Source organism: Mastomys coucha, unplaced genomic scaffold, assembly GCF_008632895.1.
Source record: "Mastomys coucha isolate ucsf_1 unplaced genomic scaffold, UCSF_Mcou_1 pScaffold17, whole genome shotgun sequence".
Classification (NCBI taxonomy): Eukaryota; Metazoa; Chordata; class Mammalia; order Rodentia; family Muridae; genus Mastomys; species Mastomys coucha.
The window spans coordinates 16,699,112-16,710,969 of NW_022196899.1; the positions used below are offsets into that span (position 1 = coordinate 16,699,112).

The 11,858-nt window shown below is 38.8% G+C and overlaps 1 long non-coding RNA gene across 2 annotated transcripts in view; it reads left to right on the plus strand.

Moving 5' to 3' along the window:
- Window positions 1–8,186, plus strand: part of LOC116094759 — a 59,005-nt gene extending 50,819 nt beyond the window's left edge. For both annotated transcript variants that reach the window (XR_004120296.1, XR_004120297.1), the window contains exon 4: window positions 7,927–8,186. This is a non-coding gene — a long non-coding RNA (uncharacterized LOC116094759). The remainder of the gene's footprint in view (window positions 1–7,926) is intronic.
- The last annotated feature ends 3,672 nt before the right edge of the window (window positions 8,187–11,858 follow it).

An 11,858-nucleotide genomic window follows, 5' to 3' on the forward strand; every position in this document is an offset into this window, starting at 1 on the left:
TCGGGACCAGAGTGACCCCGAGGAAACAAGGCTCTAAGTTTTTATATTATTTCAGAACAGAGTTTTACAGCTTACAACGTGAGCTGGTTTTAATTTACAACATGGGCTGGTTACACTTTATCTTTCTTATTGTTCTTTAGTTCCTATTGACCTTTGTCCTCCAGGTGAGGATAAGATACCTGTGACGCCCAGGAGGGGTGGTAGAAATCCTCCCTCCAGGGGATGTCTCCTGGAAACATGCATTCCTTGGGGAATGGGTGTTTGCTCTGTAAACTCCTCTAAAAACCCTTTGTCTTAAGGATAAGTGGGCTTCCTTGCTTTCGGGTATTTTTATGGGGTATCTCTGTTTTGCTCAATTTCTACAAGTCCAATAGTTGTTTGAGAGCATCCACTTCTGTATTTGTCAGGCACTGGTAGAGCTCCTCAGGAGACAGCTATATCAGGTTCCGGTCAGCAAGCTCTTGTTGTCATCCACAATAATGTCTGAATTTGGTGACTATATATGAGATGGATCCCCAGGGTAGTCTCTGGATGACATTTCCTTCAGTCTCTGCTCCACACTTTTGCCACGCTCACTCCAATGAAGTCTTGTGACAAGCCCAAAAGCTTGGCCACAGACCAGAGGCAAAAGCTTCAAAGGAAGCCAATCTCTTGGAATTCATTTGTGGCATCCCCTAACTCAGAGGTAGCCCAGATATGTCCTTGTGAACTCGCATGCTAGGTGCCCACCAAGATATGATTTACTAATAGCTAGACAAAATTGGACATTGCTCTCTGACCTTTACCAATGTTCCAACATTTTAGCCAAACCCTGTTTTAGAACTTCATAAAGAACATTACCCACCCAGACTAATTGCCTACAGCATTGTTAGAGAGATAGTAAAGAGGGTAGGGCATTGAAGCTTACAGAATGGCAGCCTTATCCCAAGGCAAGGTCAGGTAGAATTCTGTTTTAGTCACAGTATGGCAGCTGAGCCACTCATAGGAATTAGCAAGAATGAGACTTCTTGAGACTTGTCTCTACTAGCCCAGAAGATTAGCATAGTGGGTGTTTTACTAAGGATAGGCGGGACCTTGAGCCATGTGTTTGTGTGAGAGAGAGATAGAGAGAGAGACAGAGACAGAGAGACAGAAAGAGTGCAGCTGTCAGCAGCAGAACATTAGAGATTCCAGATTCGAGACAGAGCATTCGAGCTTTGAGCCTCATATGGTCTGCAGCCCCCCAGGCCTAAAGCACTCTGGTGTGTGTGGGGGGTGTAGCACCTGTCCAGAAGAGGTAGCTGCTTAGACCCAGTGTGTTTCAGGTGGCCTCAGATGTACCTCAATTGCTGAGTTGCCAGAGTTTTCATTTCTCTTTTGTAATAACTGTAAAAGTCTAATGCCATTTTTGAGAAATACATTCAGATCCTGCACTTCCCTGTTTTGTGTCTACCGTTATTTCTCTGCCGACACCTTGTGGACCTGTACCAGGACTGTTTTCTCCAGTGGGTTGGGGGAGGCCCAGACTGGCTGGCCAACAGCACACTTTGTCTCTAACTCCTTCCATGGGTATTTTGTTCTCCCTTCTAAGAAGGATCCAAGTATCCACACTTTGGTCTTCCTTCTTTTTGTTTTGTTCTTAAAGAACAGTTGGTGATTAGAAGCAACAAGAATATTTGTATTGCTGTGTCTTCAAAGTATGGAAAATGTATAAATATAAAGAATCATGTATTATAACAATTTTAATTACATAGAAAATAGGCACTGCATTTTGTGTTCAAGTAGGAGTTATGAAAAGAAGTTTTAAGCCTGAATTTGCCAAAGTTGAGTTTATACAAGCTATTATTGATCCTTCTTCATAAGTGGTAGGATTATCAGATAAGATTTATGCATTTTGTAAGATTTCTGCATTGCAAGTTTTCTTATGAGCTACATTACTTTCATAAGTAGATAAAGAAGAAATATAAATCAACCAAATGAAGTGCTATGTTGCTTAAATTATACTATCTAATTAATTTATCATAGTATACTAGAGTGCGTTGTGATCAGAATGCCTCAGAATAAGACCTCTATGAATTCACATTTGAATCCATTCACAACTGGTGTTGGAAGCAGGGAGAAGTCTGCCCTCTCAAAGGCTCTGTTATCTTATCTGCATAGTGGGGTTAACAGCTACTCTGAAGTTTTTGCTGGTGATTAAGTGAGATCATGCATACAAAGTACTTCCCAAAGTACACACATGGTGGCCATTCAGTAAATGTTAGTTCACTTCCATTTTATGAGTTCATAAATTTTTATTAATGAAAACTGCTATAAAATGCAATTTTCATTAAAGAACTACAAAAAACCTGATTTTTAAAATCAATTATACTGTTCTGGAAATTCGTTATTGCAAAGCATAAAGGACTAGCAGGGAACACGAGGGCATGAATGACCATGACACAGAATGAGAACCCAATGCCAAGGGAGAAGGTACTTAAGGGCTGAAAACAAACTGCTCACCTTCCACCACCAAAATTATTCAATACGCTTCATGAAAAAAAAAATCCATTGGTTCTATTAAGACACTGGAAACTTGAAATATCCTGAAAGTCATCTCTACATCCTTGAGGTCATTTACTGAATTGTATGAACCCTACCTCTCTAGGCTAATGATTTTCTGTGTGAGAGAAAGGGCATGATTCAGATGTTGGAACATACCTATGTTGGCAAGTACCAGGCTTTAGTTTAGCCATCTAGAAGCTGGGTGCTATTACTGCCTTAGCATTGAGTAAAAGTCCTGTGTTCTATTAAGCCAGTGCTTCTATGTATCCACCATGTGATGTGAACAGCCTTGGGGTTGCCGAGGAAATATTGCACATAGTAATGTACGTACTTAAGTGTATTACAATCACACATGTGATAATTCTCCCATTACATCTACTTTTCTGGAGTAGTTCTTTATCTCACAGTGTTAGAAAACAGGGAGATGCATATAGGGAAAAACTACATTCTTTTGGTTCTATAAGAAGTATCAAGTGTCAAAACATAGCAGAAATGGGAATGAGGAAATTGGGATGGAGAGACAGGTCTCTCTGGATAGAATTCATAAGGTAAAGTGAGGGAAAATACTCTTACATGTTTGTTCCACACATGCTTGATATTTTCTCACACACACAAAAAGGTTTAAAATACTGTGCAGACCATAGCATGGATAATGAGTCTGAGGAAAATGCTGGTCTTCAAGCCCGAATGGAACTTCCTCTCACATGGCTAAGTCAGGATGAAATAAACAGTTTTTTTTTCCTTTTTGTTCTTCTTCCTTGTAAGAGCTGCAGCTGCCTCTTCTCACTTGTGGAGAGATATTTTCATGTTTCATTAGCCTGGTGTTTACTGGGTGAAGGTCTGGTTGCATGTGTTGCATTAACACAGGTATTTCTGTCTAATAGACAAGTTATTGAAAAATTTTAACCTAAAACTAAGTGAAAAATAGATGTTGGCATTTTCTTTTCTGTAATCTACAATAAGAGTATTGAAGAGATGATCTGGATTGTCATAAAGGAAGGCTTTTCATTCCAAAATTGGCTAAATGTCACTTTAATACATGGCATAATTTGTCCTATTCTAGACTTGATTCCATGAAAATAAAAGAGCAGTGCACAGTGGTCTGTCTCAGTGAGCTAGGCAAGCCAGTTCAGCGATTGTCAGGAGGGACGCATTGATATGGGGCTGTGTAAGGAGGGACGCATTGATATGGGGCTGTATAAGGAGGGACGCATTGATATGGGGCTGTGTCAGGAGGGACGCATTGATATGGGGCTGTGTAAGGAGGGACGCATTGATATGGGGCTGTGTAAGGAGGGACGCATTGATATGGGGCTGTGTCAGGAGGGATGCATTGATATGGGGCTGTGTAAGGAGGGACGCATTGATATGGGGCTGTGTCAGGAGGCATGGTTTGCTGCAAGGACTTAGTTCCACTTAGTGGACTGAATTCTGCCTGCCACAGTTACACAGACGGAAAATATCACTTGGAAGAGTGAAGGGCCTCTGCTCAACCAGAGCTGTTGTTTTAGCCATTTCTATTTTTCTTCTTCATGCACAGACAGGCACCAATTTGAGGTTCACTGATTGCAGAAACAAGAGACCCGCTATCGGAAGTGACATATTTTCCTCATCGATCAACCTCCCGATTTGTACTTGAACTATAGCTTTGCCTTGATGGATGGGAAGACCCAAATGAATATGATGCAGTAGAAACTGCTAAGCCTGGGGACATCTTCAATTAAAATGGACTCTCAAAACCCTAAACCCTAGCTTCCTGATGTATCAACCAGCTGATTGGTGTGGACACTACCGAAAGTCTTGTCCAAAATACTGCGTTTTAGTCTCGAAGTCGAGCTACCCTGATGGAACAGAACCCATGTAACCAAATGGGATGGGTTCATATCTGGCTAAGTACAAAGACAACAGCAGGGATAGTAAAAAGAAAAGAAAGGTCTTGTCCTGTGCAACCAAGGACAGACCAGGCTTAATTTACAAAGTAATGCTCTCGATGGATCAAAGGAAGCATGGGGACTTTATTGAGGTTATCTGGAAGTACATTCCTGAGCATGTTCAAGTTAAGGTCACAGTTTTAAAAATAAATGATGGTAGATACATGTTTTTGTTGTGTTTTTCTTAAAGTCATAAGGCACACATGTAAACAGTAATAATTATGGACAGAGATGCCTTGGGAACGCTCAGCTCGTATCAGGAAGTTTTAGCTAAGAGTAAAGAATGGATACTCTGAAAGTGTATTAATATAAGAGTCTACTCTTTGCTTATCCACTGATAACTACATTTCTACAAGGTCCCCAGGAAGGTGAGTGAGTAATCATGTCTGAGGAGCACTGGTCTCAGCCATGGGGCATAGGTACTCCTGTAACTATGTTATCTAATTCAAACACTAGAAACATCAGGAGGCAATGACTGACCATTAATCAATTCTGACTCCTAACTTGTTCTCCAAAGAAACAACCAACAAGGTTTATTTAAATAAAAGAAACTTACTATAAGAAGTTGGCTTACAAAATGACAGGCCAAGAAGGCCCAATATCTATTTCTAGGAACCTCACATTGATGACAGCATACTAGTCTGACTAAACATGGCCTGGGAAGAGCTGATGCTTTGGCTCCGAGTCCTAAAGGTAATAAGCTAGTACCTCAGGTCACACCCACGTGAGACCTTTACTCAGTTAACAGATAATCCTAATTCCTCCTCAATGTCATGCACACAGAGCATCTGAATGAATATCTACCTCCTGTAACCCAGCCAGGTTAATACATGTAACTAAACATTGTAACAGTTGTTAAGGAATTCTGTCTCTCTAATTTTCTCCACTTATCCCACAACCATGGCCTAATAGGCTGATAGCTCTGTGGCCCACCAAGGGGCAGTAACAAACATCCGAAGTACATGCTTTTCTTACTCTGTCTTCCCTGTATCAACTAACACCTTGTCACTTGCTGGATAGCAGTGAGTTATCAAAGAAAACAAAACTCTGTGTCAAAGTGCCAGGAACCAAGCCTCCTCCTGCCCCTTGTGTGCTGTTGGCTTCTGGAGGAGTCTTGCTAACTCTTCGCACCATTACCATGTTCTCCTTGGGGATACTTTAGCTCTAGATATAATTTCATTTTGCTTTTCATAACTTCCTAAGTGAATTTTAAACTTTTGTTGGAACTTAACAATCATAACTCTAAGGCAACATTAGACGTATTTTAGCCAAGCTATAAAATGTTTTAATGAATCCCTTGATGTTTAAGAAGATAAATAATGCCTTTGGATTTTATCCCTTTGAGTTAATCTAATCTATATTGTTTTCTAAATCAGCCTGTATTGTAAATGAAATCAAGGATTAATTTATTTCATTGTAACTCATTGCTGATGTATAAGCAATAAAATATACAGGAAAGAAACACCACTGTTTCTCTTTTTCCTATAGCTTTTGTTTATAGCAAACCTTTTCTTTATTCTGTTCTTGTCTGTTTCCCAGTTAGTGCCCTGACACAATTTCTTTGCCCAGTACTTATTACTTCCCACCTTTGTGATGCTATTGCTAATCTATTACACGGAAGGTGATACAGGCTTTGTGGGAGGTAATATTAATATAATTTTATCCTATTTCCTTTTAAATCAATTAAGAAAAGAAAACAGAAAACCTGCACTTATGCCAGCACGCATAATCAAGTTTGTTGTGCTATTTGGTTTTCATGAATAAAAAATACTTCCTGTGCCGTTCATTTCATGCTGAGCAACTTTAGTTAGTATTGGAAGTGGATAGCCTTCTAGTGTACTATAAGCCTGTAACACACATATAAATATATCTTGTGTTTAGTCAGCCTTCAGCCTTTGTTTGTGAGAGACTTTATTTGCTGGGTATGGTTTCTTTGTCTTTGCTATTGTTGTTGTTAATGCAGTGAATATTTTAAATATATAATCTTATTTTCTTCTAGTGTAGATTCTTAACACATTTTCTTTTTCTGTTGCCTACTTAGCATGTGCATTCTGTCTCAAGAGGCTCTGGCCAAATCTTTTATTCAATTTGATACAGTATCTCACTACATTTGAGGGTTATTTTTTTTTCATCTTCAACAATGCTTTGAAGAGTGAATCTTTTGAGCTATCTCTGTAGTGAAGAGTTTCTCATGCACAAGATTAGGATCCAACCAGGCTGGCACAGTATTTACTTGGGTTTCCCTCTGCTCCAAGATTTAAATGTGTGATGTTAGGTTTTCAGCTAGGAAGTGGGACTTTTGTTCCATATAATCTCTCTTAGATCACAGCCATTGCTCCCACTCTGCATATAATGTAACCTGGAGGTTTGTTTCATCAATCTATCATCTATGTCTATATCCATATCTCTCATCTATATCACATCATATCTATCTTTCTATCCATGCAGATAGACAGAGAGATATATCTTTCTAAACTTATTTGCTCTGTCAAAACCATTCCCAATAATTCTTAGAATTAGAGCAAAGACAATACTCAAATTTCTTTTTAGGATATTTGTGAGTATTCTTAGGAACCTTTTCAGATTTCATGGCATTGTATTTATCCCCTTCATAAGAAAACCTTTCCTTTGTTCATTATTTTTATTAAAATTTTGGATTGCACACAACAGCTTATCCTTTGGTTAAAGGAAAGGATAATTCTTTTTCTTTTTTCTTTGTAAAATTTATTCTTTGAAAATTTCATACACACATATATTATGAATATATATACACATGAAATACACTCACTCTCCTAAATTCTCCCTCACATGTTTTTCTTCCTAGCTCCCTGTTCTCTTCCTTTGTCTTTAAAATAACCCACTAAATCCAATTAATGTTGCTAGCAAATGCATGGGTGTGGAGCCATCCACGGAACCCACCAGAAGCCATACCCCAAAGTAGAATCCTTTTTATCCCGGATTACTTCTTTATTCGTTATGGAAAATGAGATTTAATATTTAGGTATGTTATATGGCCTTATATTCTCCATATATTTATATGTTACACTATATATTCCAACATTTTCAGACATAATGTTGAAGCTCCATAAAAATCTCAAAAAACGCTGTAGCTTTAATCTTGGAAATAGAAACAACAAAAAAACCTTTGCGTTTGCCTCTATCAGCTGTATAAGTTATAAATCAACTTCCCTTTGAGGGTGGTTTCTCATATTTCTTGAAAGACTAGTAATGTATAATGTCCTACTAGTGACTTCATTTGGTGACTATGTATAAAATAGGAAGGGATATCTCCAAGATGAGAGGGGCGGAAGAAACTGTTTCCACTTGACTGTTCCAGGTGCCAGCAGTGTTCTGCCAAAATATTAAAGTGATTTGTTTTTTTTTTGAGACAGGATTGAAGCGATTTTTATAAGTGGCTAATATTAAGTGCTAAATAACTTTGCTACATGGTGGTGTTTTTTTTTTTTTAAAGATATTTATTGTCAAGAGGAAACAAGAGAATGAGGAAATTCCCTGGTTGAAAAGGCATACTATAAAATCATGAAGATCTGAGTTCCAATCTCCAGAGCCCACATGACAAGATGGATGTGGTCATGTATACCTGGAAGCACAGAGCTATGAAGGCGGAGGAACAGAGACAGGAGGATCATCCCAGAGCCTTGGGGACTACCAGCCTAATACAGTTTCAATGACTGATCCTATCTGTAAGGAATAAAGTTGAAAGCGATAGGACAGGATCTCCGTTTGTTTTCTAGGTGTCTACGCCTACATACAGACCTAGGCATATTCCACATTCACACATATAGACATACACACATATACACACATCAAAATATAAAAGATGGATCTATAGAGTATAAAAACAGTAAAGATACTGAACTCTAGACTCCTTTTTGATACATAATTGAAGGCTGCATCATTTCATCAGTAATGGCTTTGTTGTCTTAAGCTCGAAGGCATTAGCTTAGCATCTGTCTTTTGTTTCTTTTTGTGAATTTCAGCATCTTAGCTCCTTTTTGTCTGCCTCACCCCACCTAAATAAATAATGCCATGCAGCATTTATCCTCAGACTATGTGCTGAGGATAGAAGTCTCTATTGACTTGGAAAGAAAATCTTTCAGGTATGTTTTTTATGAGAGGTATCAAGTTCACAATAGGAAGAAGTCTAAATTCATAGGATTGAGGCTTTTGTCATGTTTGTTGGATAAAATATTACAAAAAGTGCTTCCTCTGCACTGGTATGTATAGGTCTGAGCAGGAATGACAGGAGCAAATAGTTACAGCCCAGAGAACAACCCAGGGCCCATCCTACAGCTCTGTGGGTCCAAACATGGACTTACTCTGGGGCTGGAATTACAGTACCAGTACCAGAAGATAGATCCTATGACTCTGCCTTAGCCATTGTACCCCAGAGTGATGAATATTTTACAAATAAGGGTAAGATTACAATGGCTGAAAAGCTCTCCTGAGGCTGGACACATACATTCAACTTCCCATCTGCTATTAACAACGTCAAAGAAGCAGGAGGGATGAGGAAAATGGTTCAAAACTATTCAATAAATGGTTCCAAAAGACTCGCTCAGCTGTAACATCTAGGGTCTCAGCTCCTTTTCTTCTATCCACTTTATGTTGCTTCCCAGAAATCTCAATAAAAAAGTTATTCTCCATTCTGAGTTTTCATAGCATTGTTGTGGTACAGTTTATGTGCCAGAATTCACGTACTGAACACGTCAGTAGTGTTTAATGAATTTACAGAGCAGAGCCATCACTACTAGCTCCTGGGTTGTTCTCTTTGCTGTACCCACTGGCTCCCATCATTCCTGCTCAGACCTATACATACCAATGCATAGGAAGCCATTCCAGGAATATTTTATTTGTGAATACAGTGCTCCTTTTATTAATTTGCTGGAGACTAGAGCCAGAGCCTTGAGCAGGGGAGCCACATGCTCTATAACTTCTTTCCAACACACAGACACTTTTTGAGACTGGGTTTCAGTGTGTTCCCTAGGCTTATCTCAACATGCTGGACTCAGGTAGTCCTTTGGTCAGTCTCCTTCATGCTAGAGTAACACACGCCTGCCACTGGCCATCTAGCTACAATCGTCTAAATCTAGAAGATGTTCCTTACACCACAGTGAAACTTTAGACAGAAAAGACTCAAAGTACAAATGAAAGAAAATAAACAAACAAAACTGAGGGAGGTGGTGGCACACACCCTTAATTCCAGCACTTGGGAGACAGAGGTAGGTGGATCTCTGAGTTCAAGGCCAGCCTGGTCTACAGAGTGAGTTCCAGGACAGCTAAGGCTATACAGAGAAACCCTGTTTCGAAAAAAAATAAAACAAAACAAAACAAACAAACAAAAAACTGACATTAAACAAACATTTGATGTGCAGCCAGATAGGCTTCTATTGTAGAATCATGGTATTTGAATTACTTAGTTTTATGTAATTTTAAAAAAAATACTGTAATTTGACTCTATACACATGCCCCAAGACTTAGTCCCCATGGATTTTTCCTCCTTTTCCTACAGTCATGCATTCTAGGTGTTCCAGCCCTTGGGTTGTTCTCTGTGCTGTTAACTCCTATCATTCCTGCTCAGATCTATACATACCAGTGCACAGAAGGCATCTCTGGAATATTTTATTTGTGAATACCACCATGTATTCACAGTTTTATCTTTGCTGTTTTAACAGTTTTGTAGCTATTTTCTAGAGTTCTCTCCATCTTAAAATCCTGTTCCCAGGATCCTGTGTACTTCAGTTTACTTGCAATTTATCATAATAAACACTTGTTTGTTGAATGTGATTCCTACTTTACAAACCCTTTGGGGCTTTGCAGCCACCACACCTGATAAACCATTACTTTCAAAATTAGTATAAGTAAAACTTAATCCTAAAGATCAATAACACAGCCAAGTGCAAAATAATTGGAGGGGGGTGGAAATTAATAGAGTTGATCATAAAGGGGGTAAATGTCACTAGGAGAAATGAATTATACAGACTAGCTGGATACAATTGGTTAGTCCTTCAGAATGTGAACTGCTTATTTATATTTAATCCTGTGAAAGTCTGAGATGCCCCATAAGATGAAAACCAAAATAGAAAACTTAGCACAGATCATCTAAGCTGGCATCTCCTGCAAAAGAGCCAGCAGAGGGCTGGCACTGTCAGCAGAACCACCTCTCACTTATCCTAATACTTCTTTCACCTTGGAGTCTAGTCTGCGTGTCGAGTGTTCTCCATGTTTTTGCCCTAGAGCTGGCTGTACCTTCTGCTCTTCTAAGATTCTTGGAAGGAAACAGATGTCATGCCAGGTTCAGGGCAGGGATCAGAGCTAGGTGCTTACCAGCTCAGTGCTATAGGATCAGGCAGCAGGTGCTGTTGGCAAACCTGCTAAGCAATGCAAGTGTGAGGATCTGTTCTCAGGACTCTCTTATTAAAACAGTGTGGAAGTGTGACTAGGGACTCTGAGGGGGAATATGGCTGTTGAGGCCAGGCACGCAGGAAGCAATGTGTACCTAACACATTACAGGATTTAGCTCACTCAGTCATCACGACAGCTGAATTGTTTGATCACCCTTGATCACTTATGATAGATGGAAAAACAAAACAAATATTTTGCGACAGGGGTGAGAATTCCTATGCCTGCCTACTATGTAATCAATTCCATGAAGATCCCAAATCCAATCATCCTTTTACACACACACACACACACACACACACACACACACACACACACACACACACACACTCATACTCACAAACCTAGCTACCTCGTGACAGTTATAATATTGATATAAAATGTGAAGACATTAATTTAAAGGTAGTTTATATAAATTTAACAAAAATATATGCATCAATGAACCCTTTCTTTCTTTATTAATCTCATTCTATTAGGTAAAAATATATTTAATAATAAGGGGCTAGGTAAGGCCCTGTCTTTCCTGGGTAGTTAAATTTACTTTATTATCTAGTTAAAGCAGTCAAATTGAAGTATCTACATATTCCGATAAAATGTATATGACTTTCTTTTTAGAGATCATAAAACCTTTAATAATTGCTTTAAAGCATTTAATTTTTATTTAATTTGGATCACTATGCAGTTAAATGTCTGCTCTCCTACATTAAATATCTTTTTCTACTACAGAATTTCATACTATAGAATGTGATATTCTTCCATATGAACCCACAAGGAGGTTCCGAATGTTTATGTAGCCTGAAGTTTAGTTTGCATGTACATTTAAATATTTGTCCATGAAGCTTGAAGTCTATCAAGTATCTGATTGGTCCTGGTTAGTCACTTCTATCTTCAATATATACTGTTTTTCTGGGCATTGAATCAATGTGCTTTGGACACTGTACTGATTTTGCCCAATTAGCAGTAAGGAACAATTTCAAAATT